Raw genomic sequence first — 22,293 nt, 5'->3', positions numbered from 1 at the left:
GCAATTTTACAGAGTGCTAGAATGTGTGTTGATGTGCCGATTGGCGTTTCATTGAGAAAGTGGTTATGGTTATGTAATTTGAACTGCAAGCGGTGTCTCTTTAGAATGAGTTTCAGCTCCTACATCTCCCTACTTGTGCTTGCATCATCACAACTCAAATGTGTGTGAGTGTGAGGAAAGAGTGCAGTGCTTGCTCATTCTGAGTGTTTTGGAGAGCAGGAAGGCATGAGTCTCTGTCTCTCGCTCTCTCTCCTCTCTGTCTTGGTGGTATTTGTGAGGGAATGGATAAAGGGGGTGCTGAATGAGGAAGGAAGTAGTAGAGGAAGCAGTTAAGAAGACTACGGGGATCAGTGGAAGTTTGTCATGGAAGTTCTGCTGGTTCTCAGGCTGTGTTGTAACTGCATTTAAGGTAACTATATTTCGCCATTTTAAAGCTGCTTTGATCGTCTGGCCTGGCCTTTACGATTTGTGATTGTTGTGCGGATTGGTTTAATGATTTCTTTTTGTGTCTGTTCTTCGAACCATTCTAAAGCTTAAAAACAGAGTTTGATCTCATTTGAGAGTGCAGTTGTCTGTAATTGTGCTGCATATCTGATATTTCCAATGCAGTTGTAAGACCACAATCATTCTGATTCACCGCTTCTGATTAAGTCATTATAGAATTCCAGTCGTGTTTAAAATATACAATATATAACAACACTTTTAATTGCTATTGTATTTGCATATACGATCAGTTATAAATCTGGGTGAAGTATCAGAAGTGCACTATCAGACCAGAAAATGACATATGAAAATACTTTATAAAAACTGTATGTCTTCAGGTTTTAATGTGTTGTTACTGATTAGCCTTTTAACGCATGACTAATTTTCTTGTAGTGCTTAATATGCACAAGACTGGCTTGATATTTATTGTATCAAATCCATGTGGAAATATTAGAATAGGTTTGAAACCAAACACTGCTCCGCCAGATTTAACCAGACAAAAACTGCAGTTGCCTGTCTAATTCTGACTGGTCAGTGGCTTATTTACATCAGAATTGTGCTCAGCAGGGTCACATCCCAAAACATAATTGCATGTCTGGTTATAAATAGGGTAATATAAGAGGAAAAAACTGTATTAAAATTGCCTTTTTAATGTAAATTTTTATACAGTGTCACACATGAATAAGAAGACTGCATGTTTCAAACTCTACAAAAACAACACAAAGTCAAAAAACATATTCCCTTGCAGTCAAAGGAAAGTTTGCACCATCTACAATGTGTTTTAGTGGTTTTATTAATTACTAAAATTAACATGCAGGCATTTATATGCAAAATATTTGTGAAATGTCATATTTCATATTTAGAGAATATCTTGTTTTAGGAATAACATGAAACATTTCACTAGATTGTTCTATAAATTGTAGTTTAGAAAGCATTTTTGTATATGAATTAATGATAAACAATTATGGTTTATGATTGCCAATATATAAACTAGTTAAAGCAACCTTTGTGCTGCCATCTGACTTTCAATGTGTTATTTTAATGCTAAGCCATCTCTGCTCCTTTAAAGTTCCCCTCCCTTCACTCCAAGGTGACTGGAGGATTATCTCCCCACAATGCATCAGATAATAGACAGATGATAGAGGATAAATAAGATAGACTTCAAAATGCACAGTGGGTGTAGACAGAGGAATAATAATATAGAAGGATTGGAGACAAGCACTGAAAGGGCTGATCGAATCTCCCTTTGCACTTTTTCACTCATGCCATCAGATTCCTCTACTACTAAATTATAATCCAATCAGATGTAATCCAACCCTCAGAGTTGGGCTAAATCTGCGTCAGAGTGTAAGCAAAGGGATGAAATGGAGCAAATGGAACCCAGAAAATGCACGAGCAGTTTGACATTGATTTGTATTAAATGAGGTTTTATAGCATACAAAATAACATCATCCAGCATTGAGTTTAGTTTTGTGCTTTTTGTTTTTGCTTTGCTTTGTTTTGTATAGTTTTTGGTATTTTATCATTTATTTTGGAGACAGAGAATATTTTGCAATCCCTTTAGTTAATAAAATATCACGGCTATTTCAGACAGTTAAAGAATTATTTACAGTTTTCCCCTGCAGTCCCAGCTGTAGAGTCCGCGTTGACTAATGTCAACTCTGTCCACATAACTTCTGAGAACATATATTAAGTTTGCTTATGATTTACTTCTTATGTCGTCTTCCATTGATGGAAATCTTTTGCTTTGTCAATCAAATCACAGAATAGTGTGTCTCATCCAACACCAGATCTAGGTTCTTCTCTGTCAGACCCTATGCTTCAGTGTGACAGAATTTACTTTTTCTGTATTAAGTATGGCATGAACTTGGCCCCAATATTTGTCTGGTGCGAGCATGACTCAGGCGATGTCAGCCCACAACAATTTTTGCAATATTTGTTTTCCTTTTCCCAAGCTAGTTAGACTCATAACATGACATTTAGATTAAATCATCTCCCAATGACACTCAGCTCACAGTGCTTTGCAATCATATACATGTGGGTGAATTGAAAATATGGAAAATAGGAAGATATTTTTACAGAGTTAAAAGTTTGAGATCTGACTCAGAGGCTAATCTAAATGTATTTTCATTTATGACAGTTGCATATGAATTGGCTTTCTATTTTTCTTTAAAGAGATACCCTCCATTCTGTTTTAAACCGTTTATTTTTAATACATGTAATACTGTAAGTGAGAAATGTACATTATTTGCTATTATGGAAGGTGTACAATATGTATATGTGTGTTGTATAAGACAGACATCTGTCTATTATACCACAGACACATCTGTCTAATATAGACAGAGATAAAAGTCACACAGTTTGATGATTAATCACACAATGTTGTCCCACTTGACCTTGAAAATAATCCCAATACAAGCATACACAGATGTGTAGTACCTACTGTAATCATTTCTCAAATATTCTCAAATATTACTCTGGTCCTTTTCTTTTTGGGTTCAGTAAGATGACTGTACAGAAATCAGTAACTCTATTATTATTCGAGAGGGTTTATTCTGTGACTGACTGTGTGAAGGGCATCTTGAATATTAGTATGCAAGGGTCTGTGCTGAGTGTGCTGAGATGTAGTGATTGGATGTCAGTCTAAAGTGACACAATATAGATTGCATCTAGCATTGTTAATCACAGGTAGCTCATAGTGCCAATGCGCAGAAATGAAGTCTGATTGGTTCCATCTTAGATCCAGTCAGCAGCGATTGGTCAGGATTTGTGGTACAGAATGAGCTAAAATCCACTGACTGGGTCTAGAAATAAAAACTGCATAGCTCAGTGTAATTAAAACACACAGTATCCGTTCATTTAGTAAAACTGTCATCACAACACCTGCAACTACTTAACCTTAACAAGACTGCCCAGCAACCACAAAGAACGCACAGCATCATACTATAACAAGCACCAGGACAGCGGCACTGAACAGCATAACTTTACAGTAACCACCTAGCAATGACCCTGAACACCATGATCCATAAATAGCTAGCAATGCTTTAGCAACCTCAAACATATTGTAACCCATAGCATCCATTGTAATGCCTAGCAACCATTGGCACACTGTAACATCCACAGAACGCCTAACGGCTACCTGAAGCTACTCCAGATCACACCGTAACCATAGCCACCTCCGCAGCAGTAGCAACTGTCTGGTATTGTCTAGCAACCAATAGCAACTGCCCAGTGACTACACGGAACATAACTCCAAGCAGCCAACTATGAAATGCCCTAGCAGACTATCCAGCATTGCCAACAACCACAAAGAACACCTAGCAGCTACCTAGTGACCACATAGAACACAATAACTCATAGCGAAGACCCTGTATTGCCCTGGCAACATCACATTGTATCTGCTGCGAAGAACACCTGAAGCGTAACTGCCTACCGACAGAACACCATAACTAATGGCAACTGACTATCAGGCGCCTAGCAGCCAACAATAACGCCATAGAAGTGACTACAGAACTTCATGGTGACAATCCTTAACACTGTGTCCACAGCAGCACTTCATGCAGTGCTCTAGCAACCACAAATAATATTTCAACAACCACAGAACACTCCAGCGATTACACTCACTCCAGGAGATCAACAACCACCCAAACATTTAGGACAACGTTTTGCAGACAAACAAAAAAAATTCACAGATTTTGCACCAAAACTAACATAGAAAAATGCTGATGAGGCCCCATGAATGCTAATGCAAATGAACACTGGCATGAGAAGAGGCAAGACTGATCTTAATTGATAACTGAACCATGCTAGTTCAACTTGCTCTGACTTCTGCTTTCAAACCTTTCTTTCTCTCCTGTAATCATCAACCTTTGCAGAGGCTGGGTAGAAATAATACCCTGTCAGTGAGTTCTGCTCTGTTGCGATGTGATTCTGTAATTAGATGAATTGAGTGAGTAAGAAGGACTGCTGGGAATTGTCGTCTGTTAAGTGAAAGACAGCAGGATCCCTGCAGGACCCGTCGTAACCTGTCAGCCCGATGAAGGCATGAGCGTGCAGAATTCTCCACTAGTGCTGTCAGAGAAATGAGAGATAAGCTCTTTCCTGAACGCACTTTTGTTTCCAGTATGCTTCAAAATTGTGTGCAGCAGTGCTCCTTGTGTATACCTGGTACTTCTTGGAAGATGATAGTCAACCTTGAGTCAGCTGCAGCGCGAATATGTTACTTTTACTACATTAGTTAAGTGCAGAAATACTGCTTGAGTGGGGATACAGCTTCAGGTGTGCATGGATCACGTTCAACTTTTATCTGTTAAATGGCTAGCTTACCCAAAATGAAAAATCTGTCTGTGGGAAAAATTACTAGTAATACTTGATTTGCAAATTCTTGAAATGTCTTTTGTGTTTTAAGACTTGTAATTTAGTAAATGATTCTCATTTTGGATAAGCTCCTCTCTTTTAATAAAAGCCCCAAAACAAATTACTGTATTACTCACAGTGTTAGCTACAGTAAACTGTACAAAATCTCCTTTTGTAAACAGTAAATAATAATGTTTTCCAATCTTGTACCAATACAACTATAGCCTTGTCATATAACATAACCAACCATAACATATATATATATATATATATATATATAACATATATATATATATATATATACATTTACAAAAGATAATGTTGCATTTTGTGTTTTTATGTGAGGATCAGGTTAAGGCTGGGATATACAAACTTTTGTCCATATTTTTACTAATGTTCACAATGTTCTGCACTAAACTATAAGGGCACAGCTGTCATAAAACCAAACAACTAGAAAGGCTGCATGGCTGTTATAATAAAATTGCCAGCTTAGTCTGACAGTTCACCTGCCTGAAGCCTGAGTTGGATTTCCCAGCATGTTGCCTACAGTCACTGTGAGCTTAATCTATGTTAAATTTTTTCTTAATATGGACCAAATCATTTGACATTGGGTCAGACTACCTGAAATAAGCCTGGCCTGACCATTGTATTGCATCAAATCTCATTGTGTTGAAATGAATCTGATTGAAAGCAGATCGTCACGATCATTGTAATACTAATAACGTTAATCGTATCGCTGTTTTCATACTCATCTTTAATGTATGCATATTGTTGGCTATGCATTGATTGTCACATTGAACTTAGTTATGGAGATGCACATCCCTACTAGTTTAATGGTTACCAATAGCAGCTAAAGATTGGATAGCTTACTACTACATCGTAAATAGGGTGGATAAATGAAACCAAATAGAGCTTGAATTGTGATTATATGGTATAGAGAGTATTCATGTCCCACTGCAGTGTTCAGAATACAGATATGGCTGGGGGAGGCCATGATACTGTGAGCTGACAGATCTGTATTTTACTTCTCTCCAATCTGTCAGCTTATTGAGTGTGTGGTTACAGAGAGCTCAGGGCCTCCTTTGAGCCTCTCAGTATTTGTGTTCCATTTGTCCTGGATGCTCATGTTTGTAGGTACTCAGAATGATGCTGTATCCGTGTGTCTGGCTGCTCAGTCAGCTGTGTAATAGAGAGTTAGAAAAGTATTTCTTTTCTTTTCTTTTTTTTTTTTTTGTTTGGGCATTTGTATGATTGGAAGTATGCGTGTTTCTTTTTTAGTTGAATCTTTACATCTCACTGTATAAAAGTGTATTTCTTAACCTTAGTGACTATATATCATTCTTTAATGTTTATCTCTGCAGCTCTCCTCTACAAACCCTATTGGCCGTGTCACTACTTGCACTCTAGTCTTGCATGTGAGTTTCTCTCTCTAAATATATATATGTTTATTGATTTGCATGTGTGGTCAGGTTTAAATCTGTAAGGTCTCGCTACTATGAGGCCAATACACTCAAGCTTTTATGTTTGTGCTCTATTTATACTGGATGAGTCACTATATCATGTTAATCAAACTCAATAGTGATTTGGTCTTGTCAGTAATAATAATAATAATAAAAACACTTGATTTGTTTACTTGTTTTATCTGCTTTGATGACATTTTGGCCTAATACAGATGCCGTAAGAAACTAGCATACCTATCCAAATTCTACTCTGTAAAGATCATGTGCTTGAAAATACCAGCATCAACATGGCCAAACCTGCTTTCATGGATCTTATGGTCATTTTCAGATATACCTTATCTTGTAGAACCTGCATGAGAGGAGCCCTTAAAAAATTGCATATATTCAAATAGAAAACACTTTTATTTTATGATATTGGTGTTTTAATGTATTATATTCTATATAACAATACATTTAATCTTAATAAGCATGAAACTTTTCTGAAAAAAAACCATTTTTACTAACCCACTCTTTTCACTCTGAGTATAAACATTATGTTGTATTATCACTTGAAGAATAAACATGCTGCAAATCTCGATATGTTTTTGTTTTGTTTTATTGATTTGTTTTCAGGACTTGTTGAAACACACTCCTGAGATCATCAGACACCTCATAGCCAGGATGCTCTGAGAATATCCCAGAACTTCCTGTCCATCAATGAAGAGGTCGACCCTGCACTTGGGGCTGCCGTGACCACACCGAAGGGAGGTGTGTGACTCATAATGTGTTTCACATTGACCCGATGGAGAAGGAGAATACAACATCTTTTACATAAACAGTTCTCTGCTGTATATGCCAAAATTGCATCAGTGCCTTTATAGAAACGTTTTCACATGCTTTATTTAGCTTTTGAGTTGGGCGTCGGTGTGGGTTTTTTTAGTTTCAGTTTTTGTTGTTGAGCTCATGCCACTGCACAGTTCACTTGTACCCACAGCAAAACCATTAGTCCAAGACCACATCAGTTGGAGTCTCACTTGATTAAAAAAAAAAAGATTTTGTATTACCTGACTATAAAATTAATGAAATAAATAATCCAACAGATTAATCCAATTACTAGATGCAGTCATTCAGGGCTGTGTGTGATACATACCACTGTGTGATGCACCTCTACTAATCCCACCATTGTTGCCCATTTTTAAATTAATAGCATTATATAGTACATTCTCCAAAATGAAAGTCCTCAGTGCACAAATCTTCACCCAATCTTAACACTCTTGGCACTTTGGGGGCTTCTGTAGAATGGAGGTTAGGCAACACTCTGATAAAGACCAAGGCATTTCATGAGTTCAGACAGTTTTGTCATGTGCCTTTTTTAGGTCGGAAACAAATTGTGAAGGACACACTTTGGTCTTGATGCTGGAAAAAGAAATATGTAGTTTGAATTGCATGTTGGCTTGCTTTTGCTCTTATTTCTGGAAATAAGGTACAAGCTGTCATTGGGTTTGGTATCTTTTCCAAAGGTACATGGTTGTACCCAAAGTTCATTTTGGTATCTCAAGGTACATATCCGTACTTAAAAGCGTGCAAATATTTTAACCTAATAGGTGCAAGGTTTTACCTTTTGAAAAGGTATTGCTTACATTGTCACTTTTTTTAATCTAAGTCTGCATCGTACCAACGAGAAATTATTCTTATAACCACAGATGAAAGAGCTAGTTATAGCTGCATGACTTTATACCATCTCTAAAAAATAAGACAACAGTTTGCTTACTTGACTTTCGTGGATTAACATGGTTCACTTTGGAATGTTTGGAACCAGAAGCGCACAGCGCAATGCCAGATTAGGCGGCCAAAAGGTAGGTATAATAATATATGTACAAGTTTTGGGAAAAAAAGATGATGCTGTCAGTCAAATTCATCTGTCATTTTATTTAATATTCTTTAATCAGTCAAAGTCAGCATGCACTATTGTAAGTAGGCAGATTGAGAGTTGTTAGCATTGTAAGCCACCTGCTCTTAGTGTTAGCCAGTGAGTGGTGCTGCATTATTTATGATGTGCGTGTATGTAGTATTATGTTGTGCATTAATCGTATGTTGCCTCGCAACTGTAATGGTTTACTTAACGAAGCTACAGATCTGGGAAATGTTTAATTTCAACCTTCGTTGTTGAAATTCCCCTTTGTTTATTATTTGTATGTTAGATTTCTATCATGAGCTACCAAGTGTGACTGCATGCTCATCATCACATGGGAGTATGTGAATGGACATAATATCACTTTTCTTAATAATATCACACTTTATTTCAAATAAGCCTGTGTTGCGATTGAGTGTCAACTGCAAGTAACTGCAGGCTGGTTCTTGACCTTTGTTGTCCCTCGGTTTTCAAAAGTGTTTTGCTCTGATGAGATCAAGGGAAGTAACAGTGGGTGTTTAGTGTCTCTGGCAGGTTGATCAGCTGGTGAAGGGCCGGCTTCCTGGTGGGGTGTGGAGGAATGACGCAAACTCCGTCATGTCTTTCTCTTCCTGACCTTCTGCTGCTCTGTGCCAAGATGAAAGACGACTGATTGGGTAGGAACATATGCAGTTACACAAACTCACTTTCTCTCTCATGTTATGATCTACCCACTTCGTCACGTACAACACACTTCAGGCATGTGTGTTTGGTGCCAGTAAGATGAATTGTTTTGAATCACAAGGGCCAACCTCATTTGTCACTCTGCTGTTGTGGGTGGTTACAATACCAAAGTCAGCGTAATGATTGATAGCTGCTGTTATCTTGATGTACCTCTTCCCCAGAAGGATGGCACTCATATAATATATATACTAAACACCAGTCTACTTTAAAGCACGATCTTAATTTGAAATTTTTAATATAATCCTGCTCTAGGACATTGATTTCCTGGATTGTGTCCTCACACGACAGAGAAAGTATTCAGCATCTTAATCCAGACTGAATTAGGCAGAAGATGATTTCGAGTGGTTGCTTTGCATGATGATGAGCAGATTATATTTTGCTGCAAAGCCATACAGGCACCATAGTAATTTTGATAATAGAGCTCATTATTAAACATTTCAACTGTGAAACATTTTGATCCTAGGCGTGTTTGTGTGTATGTGTAGTCTACATAATAGAAGTCTTCAGTTAATTAGTTACATCAGTCTCCACATAGGCATTTCCTGTCAGGACAGAGAGACATTATGAGGCATGTGTTTATGTGTGTAATAATAGAGGCAGGAGCAAATTATACACACATAATGCCTCAAATATTAACATTATAATTGTATATGCTACTATGGTTGTCCCAATTTAAAAAGCTCTATGAAATTTAAACATTTCTGTGTGTGTTGTGTCTGTGTGTGTGTGTATTGTGTGTGTTCAGAGACATCAGCATTGCAGTGTAAATGGTACATCCCCTCTGGCTGATCTGAGCTTTTCAGACTCTGGATAGCCTCGGTTCTCTCCCTCACGTTCAGAGCGCTTCTGAGCATGAGATTGAGGAGATATGATCAGAATCTCCACCATCAAAAGCGAAGATCAGAAAAGAAAGGTAAGTTTCTTTTATATATATATATATATATATATATATATATATATACTCAAAATTCTATTTTACAATTGTGTGTGTCTATGTCTAAATTTTGAATGCTTCTTAAAGGTTTTTCATGTGAAAGTTTGTTCTAAAATGTTTTTTTGTCGGCTTCTATTTTTATATATAGTTATTTTACTTTGCATTTTTAATAATTGAGCTAATGATGTCTGTACTCCTCTCTCTCTCTGTAATGTATATATACACACACACAGTACTGTGCAAAAGTTTTGAGCAGGTGTGAAAAAAATGCTGTAAACAAATGCTTTCATAAATATATATATTGATTATTTATTTTTGTCAATTTACAAAATGCAAAGTGAGAGAACAAAATGTTTGAATTGTTACTACTGCTTTTTTCAAACCAGCATTAATTTTTATAGTACCTAATTGCACAAGATGAAGTTTTATAGGATTATAGTCAGTGCCGATCTGTATTACACGAACAAGTGCTAATGATCATCAATGTCACCGTGGTTTGAAACCCAGTCATGAACACTGAAGCAGAAACGACTGTTTGGGAGGCTTAAAGCTGATGAGGAACAGCCAAACTCTGCTACCAAGGTGAGGTTGTGAAACACAGTTTCATGTCATGGGAAGATTGAGCACAGCAGCAAGACACCAGGTAGTTTATACTGCATCAACAAGGCCTCTTTGAACAAGATTTCAAAGCAGACTGGGGATTCAAGATGTGCTGTCAAACTCTTTTCAGAAGCACCGAGCTTGAACGCGTTGAGGATCGTAGACACGATGGTTGACCGATGAAGAGATGAAGTGCAGCAGATGAAAGACACATCGAGCTTGTTATCCTTCAAAATCAGGAAGATGTCAGTAGTGCCATCGAACTAAGACACCCATCTACTGTCAGAAGTCTGGTTAGAAGTGGTCTTCATTGAAGAATTGCAGCCAAGAAGCCATACCTCACGACATGGGAACAAGTCTAGAGTAGTTCAAGTATGCATGAAAACATAGGAACTGGGGTGCAGAAAAATAGCGGCAGGTGCTCTGGACTGAGAGTCAAAATTTAGAATGTTGGCTGTAGCAGAAGGCAGTTTTTTCATCTAAGGTACAATGATGAGTGTCTGTAGGCAACATTGAAACCTGGTGGAGGTTCCTTGAGCGTTTGGGGCTGCAATGGGTTGGAGATTTGGTCAGGATTAAGGTGTTTTCAGTACGAGAATACAGGCAGATACTAATCCATCATGGCCATGGTTATTCTGCAGCAAAACGTACAGCCCCAAACATGCAGCCCAAAATCATTAAGAACTTCAAGCATCAAAGAAGAACAAGAAGTTCTGGAAGTGATGGCATGGCCCACGACCCTGATCACATCGCCAGTGTGATTACATGAAGAGACAGAGGATGTGAGAAAGCCTACATCCTACAGAAGATCATGGTTAGTTCTCCAAGATGTCTGGAACAACCTACCAGCAGTCTTCAAAACTGTACCTAGAAATTGTACCAGAAATTGTTTTGAAGGCAAGGGTGGTACACAAGTGAAGTAATTTCCACTTTTGAAAGCATTTTCTGTTTACAGTATTTTTCACATATACCTAAAACTTATATATATATATATATATATATATATATATATATATATAATATATATATATATATATATATAATTTTTTTGTTTTTTTAAAGAGAACTTTTCAGACAACGGTGCTTAAGAGAGAATCATTTTCATAGATTAAGATCATTTAAAAACATCTTAAGAGAGCCTCTTTCTACTACAAGGGAACTTTGAGTTCTTTACTTAATTATCAGTCTTTTTCAATCTCAAGTCAAGCAAGACTCTCTGAAGCAGTGCTTTGTAGACCTCTGTTTGGAATTAGGGAGAAAGTGGATTTTGTGGTTTATTTACTCATGTTTGGCATTGCTGAAGCAGGTCTGGTACATTTAAGCAGATAGACCTTCGCTTCCATTGTTCAGCCGAGGTCAGCAGGACACGCCCAGAGGAAAGGTGACACCCCAACTCTCCAGCCCGACAGCGTGGGTGACTGCTGTGTGAGAGTTGTTTGTGCTAGCTGACAGTAAGAGAATCCAAATGAGTTCACCTCTGAGAACACGCTCCTGGGATTGTCAGAGTGTCTCTTCTGGGAGTTCCTTCTGCTCAGGCGATTACTGCACCACAGTCATGTGGCCCATTACATTGTCACGATATAACATTGGCACACACACACAAGCGGACTGAGCAGTAGGACTTTGGAGCCTTTAGTGGCTTTGTAGGCCTGATAAGATCGTTTCCAGTAAAAAGCTCATACACAATGAGAGGGAAGACATCGGCGTGTGTTCGCACGAACCAAATAAATAGTGTTACAGCACTTAGAGGAGCCAATTTCTTTGATTGCTTCACAAACAAACATTTCACAAAATATTATGTTAACTGTTTTCCTGCATCGACGTATAAGTAGTTGAGAAATAAAAATTGGATTGTGTGTATGGTGTTACACATAGCAAAAATATGAGAATGGCAATAACACAAATTAGACCAGATGATTTTTTTTTTTGGTTATCATGTCCAGATATGGAACATTTTGAGGCTTTTGGACCCTACCGTACATCGGCATAGAGAGTCAGCTGGGGAGTTCAGTTAGCGGTTTGCTCCGATGAGCTTTTGGTTTCTTCATAAACTCCTTTCTGGGAAGTAATAAGAGAGAATGAGAGGGAAAGAGATGGCTAATCAGAGCAGGAAGTTTCTCTGATTGAAATGCAGATTACTGATTGCAGTCATGTCTCAGGCATTTTAAAAACATCACTAATATGAGACAGTTTGTCTGCGTGAACAGAAGCACAGAAGGGTCAGAGTAAGTAATGTGGATCGTCTGAGGAAGAAGATGAATGAGCAGAGTCGTGTCTGTATTACATCCCCACCATCCCCTTCATCCCACAACTTAAACCGACAAGGTGCAGCATCGCATCGGATTTACTACATTATTCTGTGTGATGTTTATTTGACATGATCTCTTAGATATCTTGTTAGGTTGGTGTTATTTCAAACATTTCCAGTTAAATGAGAGTGTTTCTGCTGTTTATAGCGTTCCAGTAGAGGAGCTGTTGTTGTCCTCACTTTCTCTCTCTCCAGAGCTACCTGTTCCTGCTGTCCTCAGATTACGAGCGGTCAGAACTGAGCATTCAGAAAGCACTACAGAAAGGTTAAGACATGTTGTTCTATTAAAACATCAGTTTGTTATTCCACCACAATATCACATCATCACTACAAATGACACAATCCATCATTCCTAAATTGGCCCACCTACTGCTCCAGTACTGGGTCCACTAGCTTTGAGAGTCCACTAGGGGCCTCAACAAACTGCAGAAGAGCAAGCAAGCTAGTTTATTTATAATAATAATTTTTAAAAAGTTATCTAAAAATATACAACTAAAATAATCTCACTGTTCATTTATTTCCACTGCTATTTTATTTTAGTATTTATTTTTATTTTATAATTTACTTCCTGCTCCTGCAGTTTTTCACATTTGCACAAACAAAATAATCATGCAAGTGAGCTTAGATTTATTGTTGGACAGCAGACATGATGTTCTTAAAAATGTCTGGTTCTGTGGACATCACGATATTCAACACTGTGCAGTTTATTTTTAGTATTATGTATAGTTTTTATTGATGTTTAAAAAATGTATTGCTGTGTATTATATTTTTAAATTTTTAATTAATATTTTTTTGTGATTATTTTCCTTTTTATTTATTGTTGAACTATTTGTTGATTTACATTTAATTTTTATTTTATTTTGTATCTTTTAGTTTATTTCTGTTAATTTCAGTGATTTATATGGTTTTATCTAATGTTTTATATTTTTGTTGTAAGCGTTGATGTGTAAGGAGCTCACTATGCGCGTGTGTGTGTGTGTGTGTGGTGTGTTTCAGACCTGCAGGCCTGTGTGTTGGAGTTGTTGGGGCTACAAGTGTTGACTGGCTCCTGCTTCAAACTTGACTGTCCCACAACATCCCTGTCTACCAACAAAGACGGTGAGAGACATACCAGTTCTGCTCTCTGATTCGGTGCTTAATAGCTTCAGCTATAGATTCCCTCCATCACATGCAAATACTATCGCTATCTAAACAGTTGATGAGAGTAGGGCAAAGTGTCAGTGGCGTCAAGTTTTTATTTAGGGAGCTTCAGTAAAAAACAGTCACAACATCCACTTGTTTCTTTCCTTTCTGTTTCAGTTAAATTCTGCCTTCTCATCACAATAGTTTTTATTTGTGCTGCAGGCCAGTTTCTTTGTTCCTCAATTTCTCTTTCCCATCACAGGGAAGTCCAAATGGAGTTTTTCAAATCTAGTTCACAATCTGGTTTTAACTTTACACTGATAACCCGTGCCATGTGAGGAGCTGCTTTCTTCACTTCTGGGGCAGGGCAGCGTTTCAGGACTTGGCTGTTTATTTTTGTCTCGGACCCTGAGATGTTCGATTTGGATGACGCATTAAAGCCATCTGGCCATCACCTCCCACATGCAACCCCAGAGCTGGAGTTGGTCACTATCAAAAGGCACCACTTCCATGAATTGCTGCTGCTGTACACACTGCGCACCTCCTGGTGAATTATGGGTGATATTGGTGCGTTTTGATGATGACCAGCCAACTCTGAACACGCTGAGGTGATGAACGGACAACTAATATGATCATCCCAAATCAGCATCTCGAGTCACTGCATCTGACTTTCTGCTTCAACCTGTAACGCGAGTTATCAATGAAACAAACTATGAGCTGCATTTCTGGCGTTTCTAGCACTCGACAAAGAAAGAACGAGGGTAAGCTATTGCTGTTTTACTGAGAAGCTCTTCCTAAATAAAGCTTCGGCGTCACTTGCGCTTTTGCTGCTCTCGTCGGCTGTTTGAACTGCAGATAATGTTGCATGGCGATGGAGAAGATCTATGGCTGAAGCTGTCAACGCGAATCGAAGGCAAGCTGTATGTCTCTTGGGTCTTTGGGCCCGGTGATGACAGAATGTTGTGGACGATTCGAAGTTTGGCTGAGAGCCAGTCTTTGCTGTATTCTGCTGAACTTTCAACACACGAACCTGCAGGCTCGAAAACACACACACACACACACTGCGGCATGTAGCTCTACCTCAACGCTGGCAAATATGGCGCATTAGATGAAAACCGCTGCCATCACTGAAATTCTTAACAGGAAATAAACTAAAAGATAATAAAATAAATAAAAATTAAATGTAAATCAATAAATAGTTCAACAATAAATAAAAGGAAAATAATCACAAAAAATACAATTAAAAATTTAAAAATATAATACACAGCAATACATTTTTAAACATCAATAAAAACTATACATAATACTAAAATAAAACTGCTATACACAGTGTTGAACATTCAGGATGTCCACAGAACTATAGGACATTTTTAAGAAACATCATGTCTGCTGTCCAACAATAAATCTAAGCTCACTTGCATGATTATTTTGTTTGTGCAAAATGTGAAAAAACTGCAGGAGCAGGAAGTAAAATTCATAAAATAAAAAAATACTAAAATAAAATAGCAGGTGGAAATAAATGAACAGTGAGAGATTACTATTTTAGTTGTATATTTTTAGATAACTTTTTAAAAATTATTATTATAAATAAACCAGCTTGCTTGCCTTCTGCTAAGTTTGCTGAGGCCCCCTAGTGGACCTCAAAGCTAGTGGACCCAGTACTGGAGTAGTAGGTGGGCCAATTTAGGAATGATGGATTGTGTCATTTGTAGTGATGATGTGATATTGTATGGAATAATAAACTGATGTTTTAATAGAACAACATGTCTAACCTTTCTTCTGCAGTTTCTGAATGCTCTCCCGCCATTCTGACCGCTCGTAATCTGAGGACAGCAGGAACAGGTAGCTCTGGAGAGAGAGAGAGAAAGTGAGGTAAGAATAACAATAGCTCCCTCTACTGGAACGCTATAAACAGCAGAAACACCTCATTTAACTGGAAATGTTTGAAATAACACCCAACCTAACAAGATATCTAAGAGATCATGTCAAATAAACATCACACAGAATAATGTAGTAAATCCGCTGCGATGCGGTACCTTGCCGTGTTTGTTGTGGATGCGGAAGGGGATGGTGGGGGAGTGTAACAGCAGACACGACTCCTGCTCATTCATCTTCTTCCTCAGACGATCCACATTACGACTCTGACCCTTCTGTGCTTTCTGTTCACGCACAAATCAGTCTCATATTAGTGATGTTTTTAAAATGCCTGAGACATGACTGTAATCAGTAATCTGCATTTCAATCAGAGAAACTTCCTGCTCTGATTAGCCATCTCTTTCCCTCTCATTCTCTCTTATTACTCTCAGAAAGGAGTTTATGAAGAAACCAAAAGCTCATCGAGCAAAACCGCTAACTGAACTCCCCAGCTGACTCTATGCCGATGTACGGTAGGGTCCAAAAGCCTCAAAATGTTCCATATCTGGACATGATAACCAAAAAAAAATCATCTGGTCTAATTTGTGTTACGTTTATTCCCTACATTTTTGCTATGTAACACCATAAGACACAATCCAATTTTTATTTCTCAACTACCTATACGTCGATGCTGAAAACAGTTAACATAATATTTTTGTGAAATGTTTGTTTGTGAAGCAATTCAAAGGAAATTGGGTCTTCATGCTTGTAACACTATTTATTTGTCTGTGCGAGTTTCCATTACGGCCGATGCTGTTCTCCTCTCATTGTGTATGAGCTTTACTGGAAATGATCTTATCAGGCCTACAAAGCTAATTAAAGGCTCCAAAGTCCCACTGCTCAGTCCGTTTGTGTGTGTGTGTGTCAATGTTATATCGTGACAATGTAATGGGCTACATGACTGTGGTGCAGTAATCGCTCTGAGCAGAAGGAACTCCCAGAAGAGACACCCTGACAATCCCAGGAGCGAGTGTTCTCAGAGGTGGAACTCATTTGATTCTCTTACTGTCAGCTAGCATAAACAAACCCTCTCACACAGCAGTCACCCACGTTGCCGAAGCTGAGAGTTGGGGTGTCACCTTTCCTCTGCGTGTCCTGTGCTGACCTCGGCTGAACAATGGAAGCGGGCGGTCTAATATCTGTTTAAATGTAAACTGTGACCTGCTTCAGCAATGCCAAACATGAGTAAATAAACCACAAAATCCACTTTCTCCCTAATTCCAAACAGAGGTCTACAAAGCACTGCTTCAGAGAGTCTTGCTTGACTTGAGATTGAAAAAGACTGATAATTAAGTAAAGAACCTCAAAGTTCCTTGTAGTAGAAAGAGGCTCTTAAGATGTTTTTAAATGATCTTTAATCTATGAAAAATGATTCTCTTAAGCACTGTTGTCTGAAAAGTTCTCTTAAAAAAAATATATATATATATATATATATATATATATATATATATATATATATATATATATATATATATATATATATATATATAGTTTTAGGCAGGTGTGAAAAAATACTGTAAACAGAAAATGCTTTCAAAAGTGGAAATACCACTTGTGTGACCACCCTTTGCCTTCAAAACAATTCTTCTTGGTACACTTCTAGGTACAGTTTTTGAAGTGACTCGGCTGGTAGGTTGTTCCAGACATCTTGGAGAACTAACCATAGATCTTCTGTGGATGTAGGCTTTCTCACATCCTTCTGTCTCTTCATGTAATCACACTCGATGATGTGATCAGGGCTCTGTGGGGCCATGCCATCACTTCCAGAACTTCTTGTTCTTCTTTACGCTGAAGTTCTTAATGACTTTGGCTGCATGTTTGGGGGCTGTATGTTTTGCTGCAGAATAAATTTATGGCCATGATGGATTAGTATCTGCCTGTATTCCTCAGCATTGAAAACACCCTTAATCCTGACCAAATCTCCAACTCCATTGCAGCCCCAAACGTTCAAGGAACCTCCACCAGGTTTCACTGTTGCCTACAGACACTCATCATTGTACCTTAGATGAAAAAACTGCCTTCTGCTACAGCCAAATATTTCAAATTTTGACTCAGTCCAGAGCACCTGCTGCCATTTTTCTGCACCCCAGTTCCTATGTTTTCATGCATACTTGAATCGCTTAGACTTGTTCCCATGTCGGAGGTATGGCTTTTTGGCTGCAATTCTTCAATGAAGACCACTTCTAACCAGACTTCTCTGGACAGTAGATGGGTGTTCAGTTCTGAGCTGATGGCACTACTGGACATCTTCTGATTTTGAAGGATAACAAGCTTGATGTGTCTTTCATCTGCTGCACTTCATCTCTTCATCGGTCAACCACTGTGTCTACGATCCTCAACGTTGCCCGTTTCTTTGTGCTTCTTGAAAAGAGTTTGAACAGCACATCTTGAAACCCCAGTCTGCTTTGAAATCTTTGTCTGGAAGAGGCCTTGTTGATGCAGTATAACTACCTTGTGTCTTGCTGCTGTGCTCAATCTTCCCATGACATGAAACTGTGTTTCACAACCTCACCTTGGTAGCAGAGTTTGGCTGTTCCTCATCCAGTTTTAAGCCTCCTAAACAGTCGTTTCTGTTTCAGTTCATGACTGGGTTTCAAACTACGTGTGACATTGATGATCATTAGCACTTGTTCGGTGTAATTGGTTGATCATACACCTGACTATAATCCTATAAAATCCCTGACTTTGTGCAATTAGGTACTATAAAAATTAATGCTGGTTTGAAGGCAAAAGGTAGTAACACCAAATATTTTGTTCTCTCACTTTGCATTTTGTAAATTGACAAAAATAAATAATCAATATATATATTTATGAAAGCATTTGTTTACAGCATTTTTTCACACCTGCCTAAAACTTTTGCACAGTACTGTGTGTGTATATATATATATATATATATATATATATATATATATATATATATATATATATATATATATATATATATATATATATATATATATACATAGAGAGAGAGAGAGAGTACAGACATCATTAGCCTAATTATTGCAATGAAAGTAAAATAACTATATATAAAAATAGAAGCCGATAAAAAAACATTTTAGAACAAACTTTCACATGAAAACCTTTAAGAAGCATTCAAAATTTTAGACATAGACACACACAATTGTAAAATAGAATTTTTGTATATATATATATATATATATATATATATATATATATATATATATATATATAAAAGAAACTTTACCTTCTCTTTCTGGATCTCGCTTTTGATGGTGGAGATCTTGATCTTCATCTCCTCAATCTCATGCTCAGGAAGCGTCTGAACGTGAGGGAGAGAATCCGAGTCATCCAGAGTCTGAAAGCTCAGATCAGCCAGAGGATGTACCATTTACACTCGTACTGCTGATGTCTCCTGACACACACACACACACACACACACACAGACACACACACATAGAAATGTTTAAATTTCATAGGAGCTTTTAAATTGACAACCATAGTATATACAATTATATCAAGTATATCATTTGAGTGCATTATGTGTATAATTTGCTCCTGCTCACATACATATAAACACATGCCTCATAATGTCTCTCTGTCCTGACAGGAAATGCCTATGTGGAGACTGATGTAACTAATTAATCTGAAGACTTTCTATTATGTAGACTACACATACACACACACAAACACGCTTCAGGGATCAAAATGTGTTTCCACAGTTGAAATGCTTAATAATGAGCTCTTATTATCAAATGATTATGGTGCCCAGCATGGCTTTGCAGCAAAATATAATCTGCTCATCATCATGCAAAGCAACCAATTAAAATCATCTTCTGCCTAATTCAGTCTGATTAAGATGCTGAATACTTTCTCTGTCGGTGGTGAGGACACAATCCAGAAATCAATGTCCCAGAGCAGATTACATGTACCAAATTAAGATCGTGTTTAAAGTAGACTGGTGTTTAGTATACATATATTATATGAGTGCCATTCTTCTGGGAAGAGGTACATCAAGATAACAGCAGCTATCAATCAATATTACGCTGACTTTGGCATTGTAACCACGACAACAGCAGAGTGACAAATGAGGTTGGCCCTTTGTGATTCAAAACAATTCATCTACTGGCACCAAACACACAGCGGCCTGAAGTGTGTTGTACGCACGAGTGGGTAGATCATAACATGAGAGAGAAAGTGAGTTTGTGTGTAACTGTATATGTTCCTACCCAACTGCCGTCTTTTTCATCTTGGCACAGAGCAGAAGGTCTGTGAAGAGAAAGACATGACGGAGTTTGCGCGTCCCCTCCGACACCTCCACCAGGAAGCCGTCCTTCACCAGCTGACGAACCTGCCAGAGACACGAAACACCCACTGTTACTTCCTTTGGATTCATCAGAGCAAAAACACTTCTTGAAAACCGAGGGACAACAAAGGTCAAGAACCAGCCTGCAGTTACTTGTGCTGACACTCAATCGTTAAATACAGTATTTATTTGAAATAAGTGTGATATTATTAAGAAAAGTGATATTATGTCCATTCATACTCCCATGTGGATGATGAGCATGCGGTCACACTTGGTAGCTCATGATAGGAAACGGACATAAATAATAAACAAAGGGGAATTTCAACAATCTAAGGTTGAAATTAAACATTTCCAGATCTGTAGTTTGTTAAGTAAACCATTACAGTTATGAGTGTGGCAATATACGATTACTGGTAATAATGATAATACTACATACACTGCATAATATCATAAATAATGCAGCACCACTAATGTGGCTAACACTAAGAGCAGGTGGCTTACAATGCTAACAAACTCTCAATCTGCCTCCTTACAATAGCATGTTGACTTTGACTGATTGGTAAAGAATATTAAATAAAATGACAGATGAATTTGACTGACAGCATCATCTTTTTTCCCAAAACTTCTGTACATATATTATTATACCTTACCTTTTGGCCGCCCTAATCTGGTATTGTGCCAGTGCTTCTTGGTTCCAAAACATTCCAAAGTGAACCATAAGTTAATCCACGAAAGTCAAGTAAGCAAACTGTTGTCTTATTTTTTTAGAGATGCATACAAAGCCATGCAGCTATAACTACAGCTCTTCATCTGTGGTTATAAGAATAATTTCCTGTTGGTACGATGCAGACTTAGATTAAAAAAAGTGACAATGGGGCAATACCTTTTCAAAAGGTAAACCTTTGCACCTATTAGGTTAAAATATTTACGCTTTAAGTACGGATATGTACCTTTGAGATACCAAAATGAATCCTTTAGGTACAACCATGTACCTTTTGAAAAGATACCAACCCAATGACAGCTTTTGTACCTTTATTTCTGAGAGTGTATGAGCAAAAAGCAAGTTAACATGCAATTCAAACTACATATTTCTTTTCCAGTACTTTCCAAGCACTCAGTGTGCCCTTCACAATTTGCTCTGACCCAAAATGTACAAGTACATGACAAACTGTCTTGAACTCATGAAATGCCTTGGTCTTTAATGGGGAGTGTTGCCCAACTCATCTCTACAGAAGCCCCCAAAAGTGGCCAAGAGTGTTAAGATTGGGTGAAATATTTGTGCACTGAGGGACTTTCATTTTGGGAGAATGTACTATATATCGTTATTAATTTAAAAAAATGGGCAACAATGCAGGGGATTAGCAGAGGGTGGCATCACACAGTGGTATGTGAATACATGACACAGCCCTGAATGACTGCATCTAGTAATTGATTAATCTGTTGATTATTTATTTCATTAATTTTATAGTCAGGTAATACAAAATCTTTTTTTTTTAATCAAGTGAGACTCAACTGATGTGGTCTTGGACTAATGGTTTTGCTGTGGGTACAAGTGCAACTGGTGCAGTGGGCATGAGCTCAACAAAAACTGAAACTAAAAACCCATACCGGACGCCAACTCAAAAGCTATTAATAAAGTATGTGTGAAAACGTTCTTATAAAGGCACTGATGCAATTTTGCATATACAGCAGAGAACTGTTTATGTAAAAGATGTTGTATTCTCCTTCTCCATCGGTCACGTAAACGCACAGAGTCACACACCTCTCCCTTCGGTGTGGTCACGGCAGTCCTGCGTGGGTCGATCTCTTCATTGATGCTGGACAGGAAGTTCTGGGATATTCTCAGAGCATCCTGAAGCAGAGGGAAGTCTGGATGATCCTTAGGAGTGTGTTTCAATAAGTCCTGAAAAACAAATCAATAAAACAAACAAAAAAAACATATCTGAGATTTACAGTATGTTTATTCTTCAAGTGATAATACAAACATAAAAGCCTACACTAGAGTGAAAAGAGTGGGTTAGTAAAAAAAGGTTTTTTTTTTCAGAAAAGTCTCTTATGCTTATTAAGATTAAATGTATTTGAAATATATGTTAGAATACAATACATTAAAACACCAATATCATAAAATAAAAGTGTTTTCTATTTGAATATATGCAATTTTTTTAAGGGTTCCTCTCATGCAGGTTCTACAAGATAATATATATCTGGAAAATGACCATAAGATCCATGAAAAAA

The 22,293-nt window shown here is 37.7% G+C and overlaps 1 protein-coding gene and 1 pseudogene across 1 annotated transcript in view; one reads left to right on the top strand and one right to left on the bottom strand.

Annotated features, from left to right (window-relative positions):
- The window catches only part of LOC122345940 (active breakpoint cluster region-related protein-like), a 248,527-nt gene that overhangs the window by 65,479 nt on the left and 160,755 nt on the right, over positions 1 to 22,293 (top strand). The window lies entirely within an intron of this gene.
- The window catches only part of LOC122345941, a 76,831-nt pseudogene continuing 70,182 nt past the window's right edge, over positions 15,645 to 22,293 (bottom strand).

Source organism: Puntigrus tetrazona, chromosome 5 (assembly GCF_018831695.1).
Source record: "Puntigrus tetrazona isolate hp1 chromosome 5, ASM1883169v1, whole genome shotgun sequence".
NCBI lineage: Eukaryota > Metazoa > Chordata > Actinopteri > Cypriniformes > Cyprinidae > Puntigrus > Puntigrus tetrazona.
This window is presented reverse-complemented; position numbering and strand designations above follow the sequence as displayed.